The sequence below is a fragment of the Grammomys surdaster genome, unplaced genomic scaffold (genome assembly GCF_004785775.1).
Source record: "Grammomys surdaster isolate TR1022 unplaced genomic scaffold, NIH_TR_1.0 67, whole genome shotgun sequence".
NCBI lineage: Eukaryota > Metazoa > Chordata > Mammalia > Rodentia > Muridae > Grammomys > Grammomys surdaster.
In genome coordinates, this window is record NW_021604569.1 from 3,165,719 (window position 1) to 3,191,274 (window position 25,556).

The following is a 25,556-nucleotide window of genomic DNA, read 5'->3' on the forward strand; positions in this document are numbered from 1 at the left end:
GAAGCTTATTGGCTAAGCCCTCAAGGCTGACCTATCAAAATGAACAGCTCTGAGTTCTATGCTACTAAGAGGACCAGTTGTCATCTCTCTTAGTAGGGTGTCACAGTTACATGCTCAAGGACAGGAGTCTGGTTGGGAGCAGTCTCAAGTGACTTCTATTTTCTATTATGAGAATTGCTGGTGTTCCTTAATATCCTGAACCTTACCAGTTTTTCTGTCTGGTGACATCATTCGATTTGCCCCACAGTATGGTACTATATATAAGAGACCACAAAATTATACCAGGGAGCTTCCATAGCTGACAAACACCTTCAGCCAAATGGCCAGGTACAAGATTAACTTAAAAAAAAAAGGAAAGAAAAGAAAACGATAAGAAAATCAGTAACTCTCCTATATACAAATGAGAAAAAAGACTGAGAAAAAAATTGGGGAAACAACCCTATAACTTTATTTTTTTAATTTTATTTTTAATGAAGATCTTTAAATGCTTAAACTTCCTTATAACCCATCACCCACCAGAGGCAGTAGAAAAGAAAGGATATACAGGAAGTGGACCTGTTTAGAAAGGTTCTTTGGAGCAATTCCCATCTGTGTTATCTGGAAATCAGTGGTTCAGTTTATGAGTTAGCAGGTAGCAGCAGCTCGATCCACTCAAATACTCCTCATGGATACGCTAGTAGTCCAGTTCAGTAGAGTTGTTAGCAACAGTGGTGACATGATCTATCAGAGACAGCCAGGCCTCAGCCTCAACTCAAGTCAGCAGGAAGGACCAACAAGAACACCAGAAGAAGTTCTCATCTGTGCTTCCCTCAGGGAATCAAGGATCTGTGAAAACATGAGACCTATAAGCATTGCTCAGTGAGCTATGCCAGTAAGCCAAGCTCTGCCTCTATCACTCCTTGGAATCCTATTTATACCCTCCAAACATCGTGTGTCCTTCCTGTGACTTGCATCAGCATGTATCTTGCCTTAGAACAGGTATTGCCTCAGTATATGCATCTAATAACCCCAAGTCTTTGGAAGTTTCAACAAACTCTAGTGTGTCACCTGAAGTTTTTTGGTGCATTTCTCTCTATAGTGTCCCGACAAATGAAACTCAACTACGCAATGTAAAGCAGATACATGGGTGTTGTTAGCAAAGAATCTTTCATCATGTGTCCTTTCACATGCTTGCTTTAGCAGAACATCTGTTTATCTGTGTCTGCTTCAGCAAAACATTCTTCACAAGCCTGCCTTTGCCTTTCACACCTGTGTCCACTTTAATGAAATGTTTCTTCATGTGTTTGCCCCAGCAAAACACTATCCAACTGATTTCCAAAGAACCCTTAAATTTCTACTTCACAACCCTTTTTAGAATAGCCACAAACAATATAATAAACCTTAGAGTAACCATAAACATGCAAAAAGACATGTCTGACAAAATCTTTGTCTTTGAATAAAGAAATTGAAATGATATCAGAGATGGAAAGAGCGTCCAAGCTCATACATCAATAGGATTAACATAGTAAAAATGGCCATACTTACATACTTACTACCAAGCAATCTACTCATTTAATGCAATCCCCAACAAAATTCCAACACAATATTTTTTACAGACCTTGAAAGAGTAATACTTAACTTCATATGAAAAAACAAAAAACCCAGGATAGCTAAAATGTTCTTCACAATAAAAGAACTTCTCAAGTTATCATCATCCTTGATTTCAAGCTCTAATACAGAGCTTAAAATACAGAGCATAAAAACCATATATCATTGGCATTTAAAAAAAGACAGGTTGATAAGTCTAACCAAATTAAAAACCCAGACAAAAATCCAAGTACCTCTGGACACCTGATTATTTTATAAAGAAGCCAGAATTATAAAATGAAAAAAGAATGCATTTTCAACAAAAGGTGCTGGTGTAACTGTATGTCAGCATGTAGAAGTATGCTAATAGATCCATATTTATCACTCCACACACAACTCAAATCGAAGGAGATCAAAGATCTCAACCTAAAAACAGAAACACCTAGCCTGAAGGAAGAGAAAGTAGGGATGAGCCTGAAGCATATTGTCTCAGAAAACAACTTACTAAACAGAATACTTACACACCAGAGAACCAAATAATCCTACTAAAAAATTTGTTAGAGAGTTAAACAAAGAATTCTCAACTGAAGAACCTTGAATGGCCAAGAAGCACCTAAAGAAATATTTAACATCTTTAGTCATCAAGAAAATACAAATCAAAATGACCCTGAGATTCCACCTCACAACAGTCAGAATGGCTAAGATCAAAAACTCTGATTACAGGATATGTTGGAGATGATTTGGAGAAAGAGTCACACTCCCCCATTACTGGTGGGATTGAATGCTACTCTGGAAATCAGTCTTGCGGTTCTTCAGAAAACTGGACATAGTACTACCTGAGGACCAAGGATATTAGCTGTTAAGTTATGGAAAGTCTTAAAAAAGTCTACAGACCCAGTGAGACTAAGTAACAGGGAAGTGTGTGTGTGTGTGTGGGGGGGGGTATTGATCTCTCTGGCAAGAGAAAAAGAATAGACTTTACTTGTAGACTTCGAGTGAGTTTGTACGGGAATAGGAAGGATCAGGTGGAGGAGGGAGTAATGAAGGGAAAGAGTAAGGGGAGAAATAATTGGAATTGGTAGTTGTCTGGTAGACATTGTGGAGACCTAGTACAGGGAATAGTTCCTGGAATCTATGAGTGTGGCTTTAGCAAGGGCTCCTAGTAATGGAGGCTATGAAGCTTGAATAAGAAGGTTTGAGTATTAATGTCACCAAGCATGCAAGCATGCAGTTAACTTAAAGAAAACATACTTTAGCAATGCAGTCCACATGACAGTCAAAATAGTGAAGTTATATTTGACAGTGGATTAGAATAAAAACTCAAGAGCTAGGTAAATGATTAAGAATATAAGAATAGCACTGGTGGCTAAGTTCTGTTAGAGTATAGATTATAGTGGAAATAACAAATGCTATTTGAGACATTCACTACTACCTCAGAATGTTTTGCATAGCTCACATTCTATGTACATTGTACTTTAAAGCTCGTCAGAGTCTATGATCTTTATTGACTAGTCAGTAAATGAGTGTATTTTCTGGGCATATGTATGTCAATATCTAAATTTCTATGGTTTTCTTTTATTAAAACCTGAAGAAAGATGATCAGTGGAGTAAGCAGAATTTTAGGATTATCCTATAAGTCTTATCTTCATAATTAAGTCCCTGATTATGTTATATTACATGGTAGAAGGATTGTGAAGATGTAATTAAGATTTTTAATCAGTTGGCTTTGTATTAATTCAAGTAGAAATTATCCAGGTGAGCTCAGCTTAATCCCAGGAATCATTTAAAAATAGACTTTTCATTTTCTGGACTGTCAGTACAGGCACTGTACACGGTGATTTAGGTAGAGGGGTGACTTTGCAGGACACAACCTTGTATCTTTAAGAATGCTTCTTGTTGGTAGAGCTGCATATCATTCATTACACTTTCTTTAAGTGTCATTTACCCATCTTAGTTAGTTTTGCATTTCTGTGACAAAATACCTAAGAGAAATGTAGGACCATTTAAAAAAAGAAAGGTAAATTTTGGCTAACGACTTCAGGGAAGGATGATTCTTGTCTTGTTTGTTCCAGGGCCATTGGCTAGAGCCAAGAAAGGTGATTAAAGAGGGACTGGTTGTGACAGGAGACTAGTCATCTCATGGCAGGTCACAGGGCTAGAGACAAAAAACATTTTTCAAAAGCATTCTCCTAATGGCATACTTCCTCTAGGAATGTCTACCTTTGAGTATCAATTACATTCAGGTGGGAATTCACCCTATGGGTTAATCTATTACTGAGGTTAGAGTCCTCATGAATTTATTACCTCTCAATGCTATCACGAACTAAGGAACAAACCTTCAATATTTGAGCATGATGGGAGAGAGGGGTTTCATATTCTAATCTAGATAACTGGTAACTCTTAAACCTCATTGCAATGAGATCTGCTTTATGTGATAAACATTAAGCAATCTATTTGCCTCTCCTTTTCCACCTTCCTTGCTCTTCTTCTGGGATATTTCTATTAGCACTTTTATTTGGCAAATGACTTACAGTAGCTACAGAAAATTACTATGCATGTTGAAAAATGGAAATGGGATGTTGCTGGAAAAAAAATCCAATCCTGTGAGAGGTGAGGTAAAAAAGAGTTTGGAGAACATCATATAGAGTATTACAAAGACTCATAGGAGAAGTCACCTAGACATTTGAGAGACTACTAGGGAAGACTTAGAGGTGAGTGATAATATCAATCCTATAAAAGAAATCTAGGAGTTCTGGCAAACTAATACAAATGGAATTTTCTACTAGGCCAGAAAGCAAAGGAGAGTAGCATGACTAAACTCAGCATTGGGAATGGTGCATTCATAACCCAAGTGATATGGAAGCCTTTAGATGCTGAGTAAGACTCATCTAGAGCTGCTGTAAGAAAGCATTTCCAATTTCTGAGCTCTACAGTTATTGCATGTCCAGTTTCTGTCACAATCAAAAAGAGACTTTTCTTTTTTGTCAATAAAGAAGAATAGAGACTTTTCCTTTTTTGTTGTTAGGATTTATTCCATATAAAATTTGCCTTTTTTTCTTCTTCTTTCCTTCTTTCCTTCTTTCCTTCCTCCCTCCTTCCCTTCTTTCCTCCCTTCCCCTTTCTTTTGTTCTTTCTTGCTATGTCTTCTTCTGTTAGCGGGTCCATGCATGCATGTGTATAATAGTGTGTATGTGTGTGTGTGTGCATGTGTATGTGTGTATGTGTGTGTGTGTGTGCTTGTGCATGTGTATGTGTGTGTGTATATGTGTGTGTGTGCTTGTGCATGTGTGTGTGTATGTGTGTGTATGTGTGTGTATGTGTGTGTGTGTGTGTACTTGTGTGTGTGCTCATGCGTGTGTATGTTAAATCTCAGTCAATTATTGATTGATAAGTGGAGCTTTCTCACTTGATGCTACTTGCCAATTTATCAGTATGAAGTTAAAACATTGTAAAACTTTGACTTAGCCATGTTTGTGTGGCCAACTAGTTGATGAAATGACATTGTCACATTATACAGATGTTATCATGAGGACTAATGAGTCATATTTAAGGTTCTTTTCACATGTACAAAAAGTCTTCTCTACATTTTTAGATTGTAAAAATTTATATTTGAGTTAGCAAAACAAGGGCTGAAGCTGGACATCTTAGTATTTTGTGTTGGGACTTGGTATATTAAGGTAATTTGGTATAGGAATTTTGGTGAATCTTAGGGGGATTTGCATTTGCTGATAATCATTTAGTCTATTCAAATGGTTAATTCCTGAGAAGAAATAGGATGTAATACATAATTATCATTAAGTAATATCTCCACCAAACTATGTTGAAAATCAAGCTATGTAAAACATTCTAGAAATATTAGCTTCATGACTAAGAATCTCATGAAAATGTAGTATGTTTTACATGGAAGGCTTTTAATTAATTTTTTTATATTTATTTTTGAAATATTGATTTACTTATTTATTGTATGTATGCATATATGTGCGTATGTATGCGCTTGCATAGACACACATGGATGTCAGAGAATATCTTGCATGAGTCTGTTTTGTCTTTCAATAATGAACTTCAGGTACCGAACTCGCAATGTGTTGGCAGCAAGAGTCTTTATTCAATGAACTATCTTGCCGCCATATAGAAGTTTAAAACATAAGTCTAGTTCTCATTTAAGGAGATGGTAGAATTTTCTACTGGTCATCTGGTCCTCGTGCCCATTTTATAAAGCACTCTGTAAATAATAGTAAATCAAGTTCAATTTAAAAAAAACAAAATAATTATTCCAATATCTATATCTATTACAGTAAATTTCAGTATATTATAAAAAGTTTAGAATCTAAAAAATCTAAATTAGATATAGTGTTATTTTTCTCAGTTTTAATTGCTCCCTACATTGTCTTAGAACAAAAGTTGTGGAAAGACACTGTAGGAAGAAGAAATAGTTTGGTTTATTAATTTGTGGCAATGCTTAGAATTGAATCTAAGACTTTGTACATGCTATGTCACTGCTCTTCCACTGAGCTGTATCCTGCCACCATCAGTTTGTTCTCAAGAGCATGAACTAGTACAGAGAATTCCTAGGCCGTTACAATAGAAATTGTTCTTGTGCTGGGGTTCAGTTCATAGTGCTTGACTAATTGCCCAAGCCTTGGCTTCATCTGAAGCATCACAGAACAAAGAAGCCTAAAAGTAGGATAAATTGAAGCAGATTACATTCTGAATGTTGCTCCTTTCTTCTCAAGTATGGGGAGATGCCAAAACAACACTGAGGCACACTGTTCAATGCAGGAATAAATTAGACTGTCTCCTTATTGTGACTCTCTGAGATTTTCATTTTATTTCTAATATTATTCAATGTGTCCTTGGGAAATTATCAACTCTTCTGTAGGCAGATTATTAGAAAAAAAAAACCTTTTTTATGCCTTAAACATTTTGACCTCAGCCAAATATTTTGATTTAACTGGTCTCACGTCTTTCATCTGCTAACTTCATTTTTTCCTGAGGTTTATGGTTTTATATCCACAACCATACTGAAGGTGTTGTTTTCTTGAGTCCAAGTAATAGTATAATCATTACATCTATAATTATGTAGTTGTTAACCATTTGCTATCTTAAATGCAATTAGTTTCTCTTTCAAATAGATTTAAAGAAGCAGAACTTTCTAAACATTTGTAGTTATGATGCCTGTGCCTCCATTCAGGAGCAAATATATGAGGATAAAGAATAAAGGGATGCTGTGATATGACTGAGTCATGCAAAGTTGAGGACTAATAACAAATCCTTGTATTGTTTTCATGACATAAGGATCATGTGCACTATAAACAATGATATTATATGCAGATAAAAGTAATAGAACATGAAAGGTGCCATTTGCCATGACACATGTTTTATAGCTCTGCATGATGTGTTGTATTTATTCTTGTTGACTGACAAGGGAAGGAGAATAGGATAACCCAAACACATTACCAGCGTCACTGAGCTCATAAATCAGAAGTCTGCCTTACTTCAATGTCTGTCTTCTTATCACTAACAGAAAACACAACCAAAGAAACATCTTGGCATGAAAGATGGCAAATGTGCACCTAAGGTGATGGGTGGATTGTTGGAGCATTTTATGATATAGAAAGAATTATGAATTTCCTTTAAATTTCTGCAATAAACCTGCCTATTCTATAACTAGATTTTCTTTGTCTTATATTTTAAACTATTGCTTTTTTATAAGACTGAAATTTAATAAAACTTCATTTTATTATAAAGTCAAATAAAAATTGAGAGCAAAAATAATTTACTGGCTAAAAAATTCTACAATTCACTTACAAAGACCTAACTATTTTTAAAGTTCTCTGAGGAGTTAAAGTTGTGGAATATGTTATCTCCCTCTTTGATATTAGCTAATGATTCCATGTGAATATGGAGACATTCATATAGCTTATTAATTAGTCACCAAACATTATTATTTCAGGAAAATGTTTATTCATATGTAAAGTCCTGTATTAACAAAAGACTTTTCTGATGAAGAATTTTAGTGTCTCAGATACCTGTAAGGCTTTCTGAAGCCATGGGGTCTGCAATATATGGTGGCTTCTTTCCTGCTAGTCCCTATTACATCCAGCACACTGAAGATAACTGAGATATTGCCTGCAAGGGGAAGATCTCTTTCGGGAACTAAGGAAGCTCAGAAAAAGCAAATGTTGCCTTATAATAAATATAAACATTTTCTATATGTTCAATATTTACCTCTTCATGTCCCATTGATAGCCACATGAGTACATCCTCATACATAGATATATGATATATATGATAGATAGATAAATAGATAGATAGATAGATAGATAGATAGATAGATAGATGGATGTATACATAATTTAGGTTTCTTATTATATGTTATGAATGTTTTTTAAATCATTAAGAATTTTAAATAAGTGTATGATTAAATTTAGTTCCATTGCAGAAACAGGCAGAAATCAATCAAGTTGACCCTAACTAACACTAGTAATGGGGGATATGAAACTCAGAACTAGATATTTTCTGTAACCAGGCAATACTTTCAGTGGAGGTATTCGGACACCATCTGAGCCATAAAACCATTGACCTGCAATTTGTCCTGCTACAAGATGTGCTGGGGTAAAGGTGGATTAATTTTAAAATAACTCATTATCTTAAGTTAAAATTATTTATAATATATCATATACTTATATAGTATACATAATAGATTACATATAATATATTCTGACATTTATTTACTATATTTAAATGATTCATATTTATACAAATTATTTATATACTTGGGTTAATATTTGGTAGCTATTATTCTATATTTTAATTATTTTATATTTTTTGTTCTAAACCTTTTAAAGTTATCTTTTATGGCTTTGTTTGAGGGATTTCTATGTTTTCAGGATATCTTATATGCCAGCAGTTTAACTATTTTCTATCAAAACCCTTTTAGTGGTCGGGTATAAAGGTACATATGTATAATTCCTGTACTCTGGAGGCAGATGCCAGATTATCTTAAGTTCAGAGAAATCCTAAGCCGTATGCTGTGATTTGTGGCTACATAAGATGAGGTTCAAAACAAAGCAACAAACCAGCCAAAATCCAGACAAACAAAAGCCATGTGAGATATAGCATTACCTTCACATTAATAATATATGTTTTAAATTATATGATGAAGTCCCTCCTATGCTTCCTTTCTATATTTTCAGAATCTCTTTTCATTTATTCAGTAGTAAGATATTTACAATTATTACTTAAAAAACAACAACAAACTTTTAGACTAATTAAGAACGAGAAAACTTACACATGTATCATGAATTTGCTCTGAACGGAATAGGGAGATCACTGTTTCTATTTTATGCTTCCCTTCTTTAATGGAAATTCTTTTTAATTTCTCTTGCAGAGTTCATAAGCATACAGAATACTGCTCTCAGTTTTGTCTGTCTGAGAAAGTCCTTAGTCATCTACTTCTGAAGCATAGTTTCACAAGTTGTAGATTTGAGTTTGATTGTTTCTTGTGCTAACAGTTTAAATGATTCAGTTTGCTATTTTCTCTCCAGCGTGGTTTTTGACAAGAAGCCTTTGTCTCCTCTTCTTGCCCTTTGATGTGCATTAGTTTCCTAGGACTGTCATAACAAATTACTGCAACTGATGTGGCTTTTAAGAAAACAAAGTTTTCCTCTTACTGTATAGAACACACATTTGAAATGAGGGCTGAAATGGTTCCTTCTGAGCCTGAGACAGATTTCTCCAGGCATTTTATAGAACTTTGGAATTTCTGTACCTGCATCATGGAACATCTATTTGAGTGTGTGCTCAAAAGCCCTTCTTTTTATAAGATTAGTCATTTTGTTACATTCACACTCATCCATGATGATTTAATCCTCACTTGATCATGTCTGCAAGTCCTCTTTCAAAGCAAGACCATCTTGTTGGTATCAAACAAAAGCTGTGGACATATGTTTTGGAAACACATTTAATTGTCAAGTATAGGAATAAAAAGCTACCCTGTGGTATAAGTCAACGTATTTCTATAGAATTGGTTGCTTTAGTTCTGTTTGAATAATAATAAGTAAAAGTTACATAGTTTCTTTTGTCTTGTGTTATCGTGAGCTTTTTTGCAGCTATGGTTTCATATAGCCATTATTTCTCCAAATATTTACTCTGCTCTATCTCGTGATCTTTTGATGTTCTAATTGTGTATACTCTGCCTTTTATCTCCTATATTTCTGTATTATTTTCTTTTGATTTGAGATGATTTTTATTTAAGTAGGTTCTTTCTACTCTCAGTTCCCAGAAATTTGTTACTGTCCCAATTTGATGTTCCATTAGTTTATGGCTCCAGAGGTCTCAGCTTCTGGAAAGCAAATCTCAGCTGTAGTTCTTTCACATCACCTGTGTTTCCAAATATAAATGTTGTCACTTTACCCATGTTCTTCTGGAAGACATACCTATCCCAGGAATAATGTCATAAGAAAACATTGAACAAAGAAAACAGAACAAGAACTGTGTTATCTTAATGTAATCTTTTCAACATACATCCCAAATAAAGAACTGATGACAGTCTAAAACAAGGGAAGTTTCATCTTAATGGAAAAGCAGTGAGTATCACTGATATTATTTACTTAAGTATGGGTGGCAGGCTCTTAACAGAAGCAGAAATAATTCAAAGATGGTTGCATCACAAAAGTCCACCCTCTTCAGTGATCAGTGATGAAGATGACAAGATCTAGAAAGCTGAAACTCACAGCACAATGTTAAGGCAGCTTGTTTTTGGAGAATGTCTCTTCCAGGCAACTCAGCTGGTGTCAGTATCTCGCAGGCAACTCAGCTTGTTGATGAGTGCTCCTCTGTAGTCCTTAGTTCTGGAGAGGGAAAAAGTCATTTGAATCTGCTCAGTTTCAGGGACGTTGTAAAACTTTTGAGATATTTACTTTCTGGGCTTAAGGAGTTTTGTGGTAATATGTAATCTGTTACCTTCCCTTAGAATATCCTGTGACTTAGGGAGCTGCCCTCAAAGATTGAAAGTTTTATCTTAATGGAAATAGCTGCATAATAGCCACAGACAACATGTTGTTAATAGGACATATGAATTTACTTAAGATTTAGATTCAATTTTTATTTAAAAATTGAAGTAGAATCTTAAATCCCTTGACACAAGGCAGAGTCACTCTTGAAGTCCTAATTATTGTTGTTTTTCCTAACATTTTACTGTTAGTTTACATCTTTGAGTATGTATGATTTTAAATACAGCTGCCATCTTCCACTGAAAACAGTAGACTAACAATATGCATACCTACTTTACACACCTGTTAATCTCCCTTTCCCTCCTTTCCTTTATGTGTTTTCTCTTTCTATTTGAGTTATTTTTAAATATCCTATATAAGTTAACAAATACTAAAAAATTTAATAGAAAAAATATCAAGTAAAATAGAAATAAAATAAAAACCCACAAACCTACAGCAAACAGCTGCTATTCCTATCTGTCTCTCTGTCTGCCCCTGTCATTGTATTGTCTCTCTAAAATATAAAATCAGGAAAAGATTGAGATAGAGGCATTACTTTATTCATAATACCATATATTTTATTAAAGGAAACAGACTTAAATTTCATATCACCTGTATATTGCAATTCCTCTCTCAAGCGCTGAACCCAACCCTGGTGATTTTTATGTCTATGTGACACTAGCTAGGATCATTTGAGATATGGGACTCTCAACTGACAAAATTCCTCTATGAGATCCAGCTGTAGGTAAGCCTATAGGACACTTTTTCAATTAGAGATTAATGTGGAAGTTTTGAGTTTACTGTAAGTAGGGTAACCTGGCCTGGTCATCATGGATTCTATCAAAGAGCAATAGCTCTTATATTCTAGTCCTGCCTTACTTGTATTTCTGTTCTGACTGCCTTTAATGATGCACTACTATGTAGAAATGTGAGTGAAATAAGTCCTTTCCTTCCCAACTTACTTTAGGTCATGGTGGTTTATCACAGCAACAATCACCCTAAGTAGGACACACTTCATGTCCTTTTAAATGTCCTGGCTTCTGGAAGAGGGGCTGAGGGAGGGACGGCTTGATGAGGGACCTAGAGGAGACTGGCAGCAATAGGGATGTGAAGTGAATAAATAAATAAATAAATAAATAGGAAGAAACATATTTAAAAATGTCCTGGCTTCCATGGTTACTGCATGTTGTACATTCACAACTTAAAATCTGGGGCTAGATATTATAGATAAGAGAGGCTTTTGTGTTTATGGGTCTGTGTTACTTCACTCAACATAATCTTTTCAATTGCTATTCATTTGATGGAAAATTGCATGATTATTGTTGTTTGGGGTGTTTTCCAGATCTTCAATTATGTATATTATCACAGTTTTTTTTCTCTATTCATCTATTGAAAGACATTTAGGTTTACATTTCCTTGCTATTGTGAAGAGAGTATCAATGAACTAGGAAGTCAAATCCTTTGGGCATATGCTAAGAGAAATAGTGTTACTACGTCATATGGTAGAATTACTTTTAGTTTTTTGATGGTTCTCCACACTGATTAAGCCATTTTAATTTCCACAAACACTAAATGAGGGCTCCCCTTCCACATACTTCTAGAAGTTATCTAGTCCTCTTTGTTATCAGTTGTTTTGTTGATCTAAGCCATTGTAATAAGATTGAGATGAAATAGTAAAGTAATTTTTATTTTTTTAAATGTTAAGGATGATTAACATTTTTGAGATATTTCTCAGCCATTTTTATTTCTCCGCCTATTAAAAACTTTCTGTTCAGATCTCTACTCTATTTTTTTTAAATAGGGGTGTTGGTTTTAATGACTCTTCATTTTTGAGTTCTTAATGTATTCTACATATCTGTCCTCCATTAAATATAGTTGGAAATTATTCTCTTCCAATCTAGGTGTTTGTTCTTCACACAATTTGTCATGTTTTTCGATATCAAGAAGCTTTTTTATAAATTTTATAAGCTCACTTGTAAGTTGTTGATATTAATTCCTGAGTAAATAGAATTGTGTTCAGAAAACTCTTTGCTATACATGTTACTTCTAGGGTATTGGCTGTGCCTTCTTCCATGAGATTTAGTGGCTTATGTTTCAAAATGAATTTTTTTTAAATTTACTTGGATTTAATCTATGTTTGAGGTGATTGATGTGGGTCTAATTTCATTCTTTTGCATTGAATATCTAGTTTTCCCATTTGTTGAAGATGCTGTCATTTCTATAATGTATGTTTTTACTTCTATCAAATAGTACAAGGCTGTATCTATGTGAATTCATGTTTAGGTCTTCTCTTTTATGTCATTGATCTACATGTCTGTTTTTCAGCCAGTACTGTATTTGTTTATTATGGAAGCACTATAACATTACTGGGAATCTGCAATGGTAATTCTTCCATTCTTTTTTCTGTCATATTATTTCTATTTGCAATTACCATGTTGAAAGTTTCAACACTCCAGCAAATGGAATTTAAACTAATTAATGTAAAGAGGCTATCAATTTGAGGAGGGACAGAGGCAATATGGGAATAGTATGTTGGTAGAAAGAAAAATAAGAAATGATGAAATTATATTTTCATTTTAAAATATATTTATCAAAGAAAAATAGTCATAGGCCCATGGACTTGTCAATATTTCTGTACACAGACAGGTTCAATATCATCAAAATATAATTGATTTCTAAATTTACATGAAGTCCTGTATTTCTTATCAATTCCAAATGTATTCATTTTTTAAAAATAGAATGTACAGCCTTTTTGTTAATAAAATCATAAACACAAGAAAGAAAATGATGAAGATTAGGAGGTTAGAACTATGCAGGAAGGCTAACAGAATCAACTAACCTGGACTTTCAGAGATTTTCAGAGACTGAACCACCGACCAAAGAACATACACCAGCTGGACCTAGACTTCCTGCACAAATATAGCAGATATGCTGCTTGGTCTACCCGTAGGTTCTGAACAACTAATGAGAGGGCTATCCCTAAAGTTGGTGCATGTCTGTGGAATGCATTCTTCTAGCTGGGTTGCCTTGTCTGGCCTCAGTGAGAGAGGATGCACCTTGCCCTACACAGACATAAATGCTAGGGTGGGAGGTTGAGGGTCAGGAAGCTCCATCCTCTCAGAGAAGAGCCATAGAATCGGGGAGGCGAAGAACTGTGGGAACTGTGGACCAGAAGGGGGTATGTAAAGTGAATAAAAAAACAATGGATCTACCACATGGTTCAGTTGATCCCCTTGAGGTTCCAAAGCTAAAGAAAGTTAAACTAGAATATCAAAGAGAAGTCTACACTGGTGGAGTGATGATTTTGAGAACTGTGTAAAGATTGTCTCTGTTTTATTCAAATGCTGATTTCTGAACTGGCAGTGATCTGATTACAGACCATCTCTAAAAACTTAACCTAAATGATCCTAAACACTCATTCACTCTCCTAAACTCATCCAAAAATGCAGATTAAATATCCTCACACTGTTTCTGCATTTTAGACTAGAAGAAGCTTAAAATAATAGTGTTTGAAGAGGAAAGAGAAATCAAAAGCTGAGAGGGTATATGATATCTTTCAAAGACAAAGTATAAAAGTCTTTGAATGCAATACTGTAAGACACAAGGCACTGAAAAGTATACCCAAGTCTTCAGCTAAGGCAATACCAAGCATTAAAATATTAGTGAGGCCTAAAGACACTAATGAAACAGAAAGTTTGCTGACTATCTGTCTTCAAGCCAAAACCTCAAAAATTTCTATGACAATATCACGACCAAAAAGAAAGCACCATTCACATGTGAATATCTAAAGTAGAAATCATCAAATTCTGTGAAAGTCCTCTTACTCATGCTAATCAGGTCTCAATGAGTTATTTTTAAACAGCAGACCAGTGTCAATACCTCCGAGCTGTTGGAGAAAGCTATGAAAAAGTCAGATAGGGAAGTTGCAGAGGAATTATCAGCAGTAACACAGAAGCTCAGTGGAGGAAGGGCTAAGAATTGCATGAATTTTCACAAATGTGGATAAGCAAGTATCTACAGTAAGCAGAGATTGCTTCAAAAGATTCTATCTTAGAGGCGCACCATGTCCTTTAACGCTGTTTAACTCTGTGAAGGTTTATTATGGCAACGGCCCTCAAACACACCCATCTCCATCTACTGTAGCAACTTTGCATCACTTTGCAGAGAGGCTACCTTCTCCCACCACACACTAACTACTAACCTTGTCCCTCTGGTGCCTCCTCCACAAGCACACTTTAGGTTTTGACAAGCTTGAAGCCCACATGGATTAATACCTATTAATCATTTATTATATGTAAGATTACACTACTGTTTTGAGTTTGGTACCTATATTTTTTGTATGTTCTAATGATGATACTGGTCACTGTGATATACTCCTTTCTCCACAAATTCCAGGCATTCTGATATATCATTTTTCACTATGCTATGTTATATAGCAGTACACATATGTCTCTAACTCTATTTATGACCGAAGTTGAGTATCTGCCTCGATGTTTTGTCACTCCCATCTTAAGCACAAGCTCTACCTTGTGTTCCTGTTTTCATAGATGGCTTCTGACTTTATATTCTGAGACTCAAAAGCTATCATTCACACATCATTTAGCTAACATATAAATATACTGCCTATGACAAAGGATATGTGACTAAAGAAGAGATCTCTTTTTTTTGATTAAATACTCATTTTCAGTTCCTACAAACACTGTTTTATTCAATGGCTATGTCAATAAGAAACTGAAACATATTTCAAGTCAGAAGAATTTGAATTATAGATTTCACCATCTAAAGACAAAAGAATAAGATTTGTATGCTTTTTTTTTTTTACATAGTCCATATATTTATTGCAATGGGGAGTCTAACAACAAAATAGAAACATTTTTCAAAATGGATTGAAAAAAATTTTACTCAAAACTGCTTCCCCAACCACATGGACTTAAAGTGGCACAATTATGACAGCTGTTGTGTAGTACTTCCTGGTATTTTACTGAAGCTTTATTGTAACTTCAGCTCATTATTACTAAAGAAAGACTTCATCTGTTGTTTCCAAAGGAGAGAAAAAGAAAGAAAAAATTTAAAACCTTATCAAGACTATCAAGTAATATGTAAAATCCACAGCACAGCCAAAGCATTGTTGTGACAATTAGAAGGGCATAGTCTTATCTTAGAATTAAAGTCACACAGAAAGAATAATAGTTGGTCTGTATGTTCTGAAATATGAAGGTAGGCATGCCAATGAACGAATGTGATTATTTTTTAAGATAATGGGATTTTTATTTCATACTCCCTGAGATATAATACAAAATCAATGAACTATGAAACCGAGTCGTGTTTAAGTCCCTCTGTATTCTCAGTAAGTATTTCATGGTTTGGCAAAGTCAAATACAACATCTGCAACAAATCATGAAGAAATTAGAAATTCAAGGACTAGGCAATTGTTTTTAATATATAGAACTCTAAGAACAAAAATAAGAAAAATAACCAAAATAACTGAAAAATGATGCATGCAACAGTGCAAGAATTGCCTGGCTCTTAAGAACATAGGTAGCATATGGTAAGCCCCCATCAAGTGCAAGTGACACATAGTGATACGCTTCTAAGCAACTCGAGCCTGAGTTTTCTATGTACATTGTGATAACTTGATCTGCCTCTCTGCTGGGGGTGCCTAGGTGCCGTTGGGTTGGCAATCCTGCCCAGAGGAGGTAGTGCAAAAGTCAGATTTTAGAGTCTATAGCCCATGGTTCCCACCTGGTCCAGACATGAGGGGGAAGCAGTGGGATCTGGGACAAATGATGTGGTTCCTGGTCTCCTCTCTTGGTACTCAGGCACCACCAGTATACTCTCTAAAGAGCAAGTTAGAATTGGTGGTCCACAGTCTACCTTTTCCCTCCAGGCATCTGTAAGACAGGGAAGACAAAAGAGCTGAGAGAGATTAGTTTGAATTAATGAGAAGTATCTAGAGGAACAAACAAACTAAAACTTAAAAAATCAAGACAAAAGTTTGACTTTTGGGCATAAATGAGGTAGCCCCACAATTCTCTTCTTTGTGGATAGAATTTACATAGCCAAAACAAGTGAATATTGCGTAGTAATTAAAACAAAATAAGGATTTAGAATGTTGAATAAATAATAGTACTGATAGAACCAAAGAAAGCAAGCAAGAAAAAGAAATAAAAGGTATAGAATAGGAACAGAAAATGTCAGATTATTTCCATTTGTAATTAACATGTAGAAATTTCAACACTCCAGCAAAAGGAATTTAAACTAATTTTCTACAAAATCAACATAAAAATTTATAGAAATTTTATATGTCATTAATGAGTTGTCTCAAAAGGAAATTATAAAAGCAATTTCATTTACAATATTGACAAAACCTTTTAGAATGCCTAAAAATAAAGTTAACCAATGAATTAATGAAGAAAAATACATGGAAACATTACTCATCTTCATAAATAAGAATCAATTTTGTTAAGTTTTGCTATTTCAGTGATCTACAGATTCTATTAAGAATTGCAACAAAAAAACATTCTCAAATGAATGTGGCAGCATTAAAGTCCCTGTGTTGACAACACAACCTTCAATAGAGAGAGTGAGACAGGAGAGTAGCAACTAGTTTAGCAACATATTATAGAAATGTACTTACAAACCCTAAATGGTATTGGACCAACAGCTGAAAAAAGGACCAATGGCAAAAATAGGGATAGTAGAAATAAGTTCCTGATGCTTCACAAAGAATCCATAAACATACACTGAAGAAAACAGATTGTCTTTAAAGGTCTGGGAAGATGTAGAGATGGCTCAGAGGGAAAAGAGATTTTGATACAAGAATGAGGATCTTAGTTCAGATATCTGTACCCATGCAACATCTAGGTAAGTTTCTATGATACCAGTTATCTGGGGAGGATGGAGTTGAGGCAGGAGTTTCTGTGAAGCTCATTGTCTAGCCACCTAGACCAAATAAGTGAGCTCTATGAGAAACCCTCCTTCAAAAATAAGGGGGAAATTGAGGAAGACATCAAATCATGAACTCTGGCTTCCAACTTCAGGTACCTACACCTGCACACGTACGTGAGCACACACAGACATTGTATACACATCATATATACATGCACAATGATGACATGATGACTGGCAAAACTGGATAGACATATGGGAGAACTGAAAAGCAGTTTTAAATCTTAATACAGTTCCACATGCCAATCCTGGCAATGACCAAAAGATGTATCAAAGATCTGGATGCTTAACAGAAAGCTACACGTCTACTAGAAGTAAGCACTAGGAAACATCTCAAAACACTAGCACAGAAAATTATCTTTACTTGATTCCAAAAGCATTAGCAGAAAAGTAGAACTTGTCAAATGGAATTAATCAGCTAAAATATGTACAGCAACAGAAGTCAACAGAATAACAAGTAAAGGAAAGAATGAGAAAAACTACTTGTCAACAGTTACTCATGTGGGAGAAGAGTGACATTAGACAGACGAAGAAAGTAAAACAATAAAAAAGTAATCTGATTTAGAAATGGAGAAATTGTGAGTAGAAATTTTTCTTAAAAATTAAAAAATTTAAAACAAACACAATTGTAAAGGACTTCAAATGTTAAATATCAGTTTCTAACAAGAAAACAGAATTCCAAAGTATAGTGAGATCTCATCTCAATCCAAAATAATTTAAAACTGTAAATGCTTGTGAAAATGGAAGAAAAAAGAGGCATTTGTAGACTGTTGCAGTTAATGTAAATTAAAATATTAAAATAACCATCTGAGAGAAATGTGTGTTGGTTCTCAAATACTATAAATGAATTTATTATAAGATCTAGTCATGCCACTTCTGAATAATAAACAAAGGAAATAAACACATATTAGAAATCAACAAACAAAATGGATTTCCCACTTAGGGTCATAGTGGGAAAAGAGAACCTTAGGAGGAGGTTGTAAGGAGCATATGAGAATAATGGGAATGCGACCTTATGTAAGAGGAAAATCACAGAAACCACAGATGCCAAACTCTGCCAAACTCTTAGCTCCGTAATTCAATGCTCCAAATAGTATACAAAGCCTGTAGAAAGTATTATACACCACAAATATATGTGAAAATAAAATTCATCTCATAGATTATGCTTCAGAGTGTACAAAAACAATTGGCTTCAAAATCTACACAAGAGATCAGTATTTCAAAAAGCAATTACATTACATGTATAAGACGAAATGTATTTCATTCTCAAAAGCAATGGTAATCAGTAGAAATTTAAATAATCTATCAAAATCAGTGACTTTATATGCTTAAAGTCTGTTAGATTTTGTAGTTTCTTAGTATTGACTATATTTGATCTGAGAAATTTGACTTGGGAAAGTTGTTGATACTAACAAGATAATAGCAGTAACTAGTTTGTAAGAGTGAAAGGTTTAACTATTCTTATCTAAATCCTGTGACAAAAGAACATTTTTTCAATATTGCCACTAGAAATGACTAAGTATGGATGTGACTTATATATAAAATAGCAAGATGTAGCTTCTTTTCTGGTCATGCAAAAATGAAAAAAATTTAATCCTCCTCTAGACCTCATATACAATAAATTGTAGACATTATTTGTGATATATTCTCATCTTTGTCTAGACAAATTTCATCTTAATTTTATTCTAATTCATCTAGATAATTATATTAAAACTCATAGGCATATTCAAACATAAAGGCATAAACTTAGTGTTTGCTGATTTGTAGATATCATAATCAGATATACAGATTCCTAGATGAAGTTTCTAGCTGCCGTCAACATAAAGCTTAACATTTTTATATTGACAATGATTGAACCTTAAAACACTATGCATGGCAACAGGTAACGTGGATTTGAATATTTAGGACATATTAATAATGAATAAATAAAAGACTTAGGTGATCAGGGATGCAAAAATCACAAGTCTTCCTTGCTATTATTTTAAAGGTTTTTTTTTTTGTTTGAACTTAATATCAACAGCACAATGATGGAGGGTGTAATATTTAACAATTAAAAATTTGTGAATTACCATTTTGGTTACTGGTATTTAATATAACATAATTTACCTTCAAAGGCAGAAGATAGAAAACATGAGAAATATTTTAAGTGTGAAAGATAAAAAAATGATCAAACAAAATTGTTTCAATTTTTGAACAAATAAATTTAGGGGGAGATATAATTTTCATGGAATGTTCATCTTATATTTCAACAAAAACCATCAAATGACTGTGTTCTCCAATGAAATATAATAAAAAAACATTTCCCCATTGCGTTCTTTTTTCTCTCTCTTAAAGAAGCTGGAGACAGGTCATGGAGAAGCTATATAACCAAACATTTCAAATAACATGTCTTTTTGAAATTTAATTTTAGCTGTTAACCAGCTACAGGTCTTGTTTTGTTTCTTTGTTTTTCTTTTTCTGTAATCTTTTCTTCTATAAAAATTTCCAATCCTGAGAAAAGTTTATATTCAGAATGATTTTTATGTTTGATTTAATACAAACACAGTTTGGAAACCTATTTAAAATGGTCTAGATAAAGGTAAGGGTAAAAATCGTATTGTTCATTATCTACTTATCTAGAGTTGACTAAGGCTGTGTCAGCTACACCTGGTATGAGAGATACAATGCAGTGAGATCAAGACAAAAGTGACTGTGGTTAGTGTACAACAATGAATATAGAGTCATAGAAAACAGATATTGGAAAAATATCATCTTCAACAAATCATGCTGAAATAGCTAGGTGTCCACATCTAAAGAATAAAATTAAACTTGTATCTGTCACTCTGAGTAAAGCACTGAAATTGGATCAAAAACCTTGATGTGATGCCTGAAACACAGAAACTTCTAGAAGTGAACATAGGCTGTACCTTACAAGGTATAGGTACAGGAAAAGACATTTTAAGGTGACATATAACATGATTGCTCTATGGCTTTTCAAACATGCTTAGTGTTATTTATCCAGTAGTGGGAGAGAATCTCAGAGTATCAACATACAGAATCATAAAATAAAATAAAACCTTAAAAACAAAGTCATAATAAAAAAAATAGCCACTTGTAAACTGGATGATGGATTTGAACACAGACTTCTCAAATAAAATAGTGAAATGGCTAAGAAATGTCTCAGAAAGTGTTTATCACCCTTAGCAAACAGGGAAATGTAAGTTAGAGCTACTTTGAGATTTCATCTTACCCTTGTCAGAATAACTAAAATCAACAAAACAACAAACAACAAATGCTGGAGGGCATTTGGAGAAAGAGGAACACATATTTACTGTTAGCAGGATTGCAAACTGATCTAGCCACTCTGAAAAGTGGTGTGTAATATTCTCAAAATACTAAAATGAAATCTCCTACATCACCCAGCTGTACCCCTACTTGGCATAAGCCCAAAGGTCTTAGCATCTTATGCAAGAGACACTTGCTCAGCAATTTGGTTGTTAATCCCTCAGGCACATTGTTCAGTGTAGAAAATGGACAGTCAGCATGCTGTCACAGCCCTCAGACTAAATAGGTTGCTGAAGCCTCAAGAACATTCTCATACGCTGCACTTTGGCCAGCCCCTCGAGGTTGACAGAAAAGTGTCACTTGACTCAAGTCTCATCCTGAAATTCACTGTGGGTGGTCAGGCTAATAAGGAGTTTTGAAAATAAAGACTAACTTCACACAGTCTCTTTGGAATTGATCTATAAACTTGATTGTAGCACCACAGTTGTATTGTCAGGCTTGGACAGTAGATTTCAATAGAATCAATAGACATATTGCTGATTTTGAATCATTTTGTAGGGAATAAATATGACTCCTGAAATCCCTTGTCTTATGCAAAACATATGCTGTGTAGCAAATGCTCTATACATTCCAAAATACCTGGATTTTGTCAGTGGAGTCTAAATAGCCCTTGTGAGGGTGGGAGACAGGCCTGGTGAAATGGTCCACTTCATAAGGAAATATCAGCTCGACTCTATTGAAACCCTGTCAATGCTAGTATTGCCTAATTTAAACAATAACATTTTGCGTAAATGCCCATTTACATCTCTCTATCTATTAACGTCCTGCTCTGTTTTCTATTCATGTCTTATCTGTCATTTATCTACATACCTATCATCTATCCATCTTATCATCCTAGATGCTTTCTCTCTTTAGAAATATTTATCATTATTACCTTTTGGTCATTATCATTTCCTAGAGTAAGTTGAGCTATGTGGGCAATTCATATTCAGCAAGAATTCCAAAACTTCTTTGTCTAAGATTGCCTTTGTAAAGATATTTTTTAAAATGAGTTTCTCAAAGTATTTAATCTAAATGCCAAGAAATAAAGAATGGTATTTAACCTATTTAAATTGAAATACATTTTTTTCTTATTTAACATACTATTACATAGCTTAAGCTTTCTTAACAGATTTTAATCTTTATCTTAGGGATTATTTTAATTTTAATTTAAGGATTATTAATATAAAATAAGTTATAGCAGAACAATTTAAAGATTAATTTTATATATGCACATTCCCCAGCAAAAGTTAATAAGATAAAATTTCTATAGAGTTTATTTTTCAACTGTATTCTTAAGTATAACCCAATAAATGTGATTTACATAGCAATTATACAAAAGTCTTTTTTATTATCACTGGATTAAATGTATTTGAGGAAATAATCTAATCAAATGGTGATTAAGGCACAGCATGTCTTCCGAATGAGAACATAAAGGTTGACTGTTTTTATTCTTTGCTCTAGTCCTGTTTGAGATTCTGTGAGCTCTGGAAACATTTCTTTCTGTCCTTAAATGACTATAACTTTATCAAGCATAATCTCATAAGACAATGCCTAACCCTGTAGTGATGCTGGCCAAACAATGACAGTCACCAGTGTTTCCAGCAAAAGGCAATCTTGCAGAATCTCATTCAGTTATTCATACCGAATCTATCCAGAGGCTCTGGATCTTCTTTATCTCCATCTATGTAGCTCAAGAGCTGAGGAAACTGATGATGAAATTTATATCTATTCTAAGTTCAAAGCTGTCTAACTAAGCATCATTAAATTATGATTATGCTCAAAATTCCATGGATTATCCAAGACAGAATTTTGGGAAGGACATGGTACTTTGACATTTCTTCAAGATTTTCTTTCTAAAGTCTTTCTTTATACATATCATTTCAATTAATTTTGAGTGTTTATATATGTAGTCATATATCATATTAAAGCACTTTTAATTCTAAATAGAAAAGTAGTAGTTTAATGTTTTAAAATTTGTATCTCATTAAAACAGTTTTTTAAAATATATTCATTTGGGACTACATTGACAAGTGCTCTGCCTTTAACCCTGGCAATCTGCTATCATGTAGGAGAAAGAGGAAAGATCACCGAGCACCAAGCCCCTGTCCTCTGGATCCTCCAGCAAACCTAGCAGCTTTAAGGCCTGCCCTGCCCCCATCTGCACTCCATTTCCCAGGCCAGGACTCCACCTGCATCCCTGGAGGCCTGCTGTCACCTGGGGCATCCATGGGAGGTCCCTAAACCTCAAAAGCCCTGCCTATAGTGTCCCATAGGAAGCCTAGCAGGAATGAAATCTGCCCTGTCCACTCTGCGCTTCATCATCTGGCCTATACCTGTAACCACAATTCCAGAGGTCTGTAGCCTTCAGGGACCACCAGGTGAGAACCTCACCCCAATTCCCTTCCTGTCCGTCTGGACAAACTCAGCAGCCTCAAGCTCTGCCCTTCTCCATTTGCACTCCATTTCCTATGCCATTGCACTAACTGGATCCCTGGCTTGATGCCACCCAGGACAAACAGAGGCCTGCAACCATCAGGGATCACAAGCTCTGCTTGCATCTCTGGAACTCTGCTATTACCATGGACAAAACAGTTCTACCTGCAATTTCAGAGGCATGATGACATAAGGGACTACCAGATCTACCTGAAGGCCTGCACCATTCAGAGACTACCAGGCCTGCCAACACTAGAGATAACCAGATGGTTAAACACCAGAATAAGAACTCAATCAAATAGGTAGTGGTCCTTAAAAAGAAACAAATAAATACAAACATATAGAGATAAATGCAAACATTTGGACCAAAACAGAAAAGCCACCCACCACATAATAATCCAATCACAAAATGTACAGAACAAAGAGTGTATATTAAAAGCTCCAAGGTAAAGACCAAGTAACATATAAAGACAGATCTATCAGATTATACAAGACTGCTCAACAGAGACTTTAAAAACCAGAAGGGTATGGACAGATGTCTTTCAGTCTCTAAAAGGTTACAGATGGCAGCCTAAACTCTTCGACCCAGCAAAGCTATTGAGTACCATAGGTATAGAAAACAAGATATTCCTTGACAAAACCAAATTTAAACAATATCTTTCAACTAATGTAGCCCTACTATCCTTCTAGTAGAGGATACTAGAAGGAAAACTTCAACATAAGAATGTTAACAACATACAAGAATACCCAAAAAATAAATAATGCCTCACAAGAAAAAACATACACACACACACAAACACACACACACACACACACACACACACAGGCACATGGACAAGTGCGCTCGTGCGTGCATTGGCACTAACTGTACCAACATCAAAATAACAGAAATTAGCAATTAGTCATTAATACCTCTCAAAATCAATGTACTTAGCACCCCAGTAAAAACACAGAGGCTAACAGAGTGAATATTTAAACAGGATTCATCACTCTTATGCACACTAGAAACATACCTCAGCAACAAAGATTCATAGTACCTCAGAGCAAAGGGCTGAACAAGGTTTTCCAAGCAAAAGGCAAAAGAAACAAGCTGGAGTAGACATTCTAATATTGAATAAAATTGAATTTCAGCCAAATTTAATAAAAACAGATAGGGAAGGACACTTCATACTCATCACAGGAAACATCAACAAAGAGGACATGTAATTTCTAAACACCTATGCTCCAGATGCAAGAGCACCCACACTTGTAAAAGAAACATTGCTAAAGCTTAAATCACACATTGAATCCCACACATTATTATGGGGAGGCTTAAACACCCTACTCTCATCAATGGACAGGTCATTGAAACAAAAACTAAACAGAGAAATAATTAACTAACAAGTATAATGCGTCAAAAGGAGCTAACGTATATCTACAGAACATTTCACCTAAACACAAAAGAATATACCTTCTCAACACCTCCTAGAATCTTCTGCAAAATTGACCATATTGTTGGTCACAAACCAAGCCTCAATAAATGTAAGAAAATTAAAATGTTTTCTTGTATCTTATCAGACCACCATGGTTTAAAGCTAGACTTCAACAACAAGAGAAACAACAGAAAGCCTACAAATTAATGGAAAATGAACAACTCTCTACTCAATGATGACTGGGTCATGGAAGAAATACAGCTATCAAAGACTTTCTAGAATTCAATGAAAATGAAGGCACAGCATACCTTAACTTATGGAACACAATAGAAGCAGTGCTAAGGGGAGAGTTTGAAGCACTAAGTGCCTTCATAAAAAATTGGAGAAGTCTTAAACTAGTAAGTTTTATGTTTACCTGGAAACTCTAAAAACAACAAAATGAAGCAAAACAAAACAAACAAAAACACTCACAAGAGGTGTAGACAGCAGAAAATAATAAACTTAAGGCTTAAATCAATCAATTAGAAACAGAGAACAATACACACTATCAACAAACCAGGAGCTGGTTGTTTGGGAAAACTAACAAGACAGAAATGAAAAAGGAGACAGAAAACAGACACTGAGGAAATTCTAAGACTCATCATGTCCTTCTCAAGTCTATACACCACTAATACGGAAAATCTAAATGAAATGGATGATTTTCTAGACAGGTACCACTTATCAAAATTAAATCAAGATCAGTAAACAATCTAAATCTACTATAATTCCTCAGGAAATAGAAGCAGTCATTAAAAGTCTCCCAACCAAAAAGAGTTCAGGGCCAGATGGTTTTAGTACAGAATTCTACCTGACTTTCAAAGAAGAGCTAATATCAATACTAATAATCCTCAAACTAATC

The 25,556-nt window shown here is 34.6% G+C and overlaps 1 long non-coding RNA gene across 1 annotated transcript in view; it reads right to left on the reverse strand.

Moving 5' to 3' along the window:
- Positions 1-526: 526 nt before the first annotated feature.
- Positions 527-25,556, reverse strand: part of LOC114630893 — a 91,408-nt gene continuing 66,378 nt past the window's right edge. Inside the window, exons 3-4 of the long non-coding RNA XR_003712878.1 lie at positions 10,302-10,418; positions 527-825 (exon numbers count right to left, since the gene is read on the reverse strand). This is a non-coding gene — a long non-coding RNA (uncharacterized LOC114630893). The remainder of the gene's footprint in view (positions 826-10,301; positions 10,419-25,556) is intronic.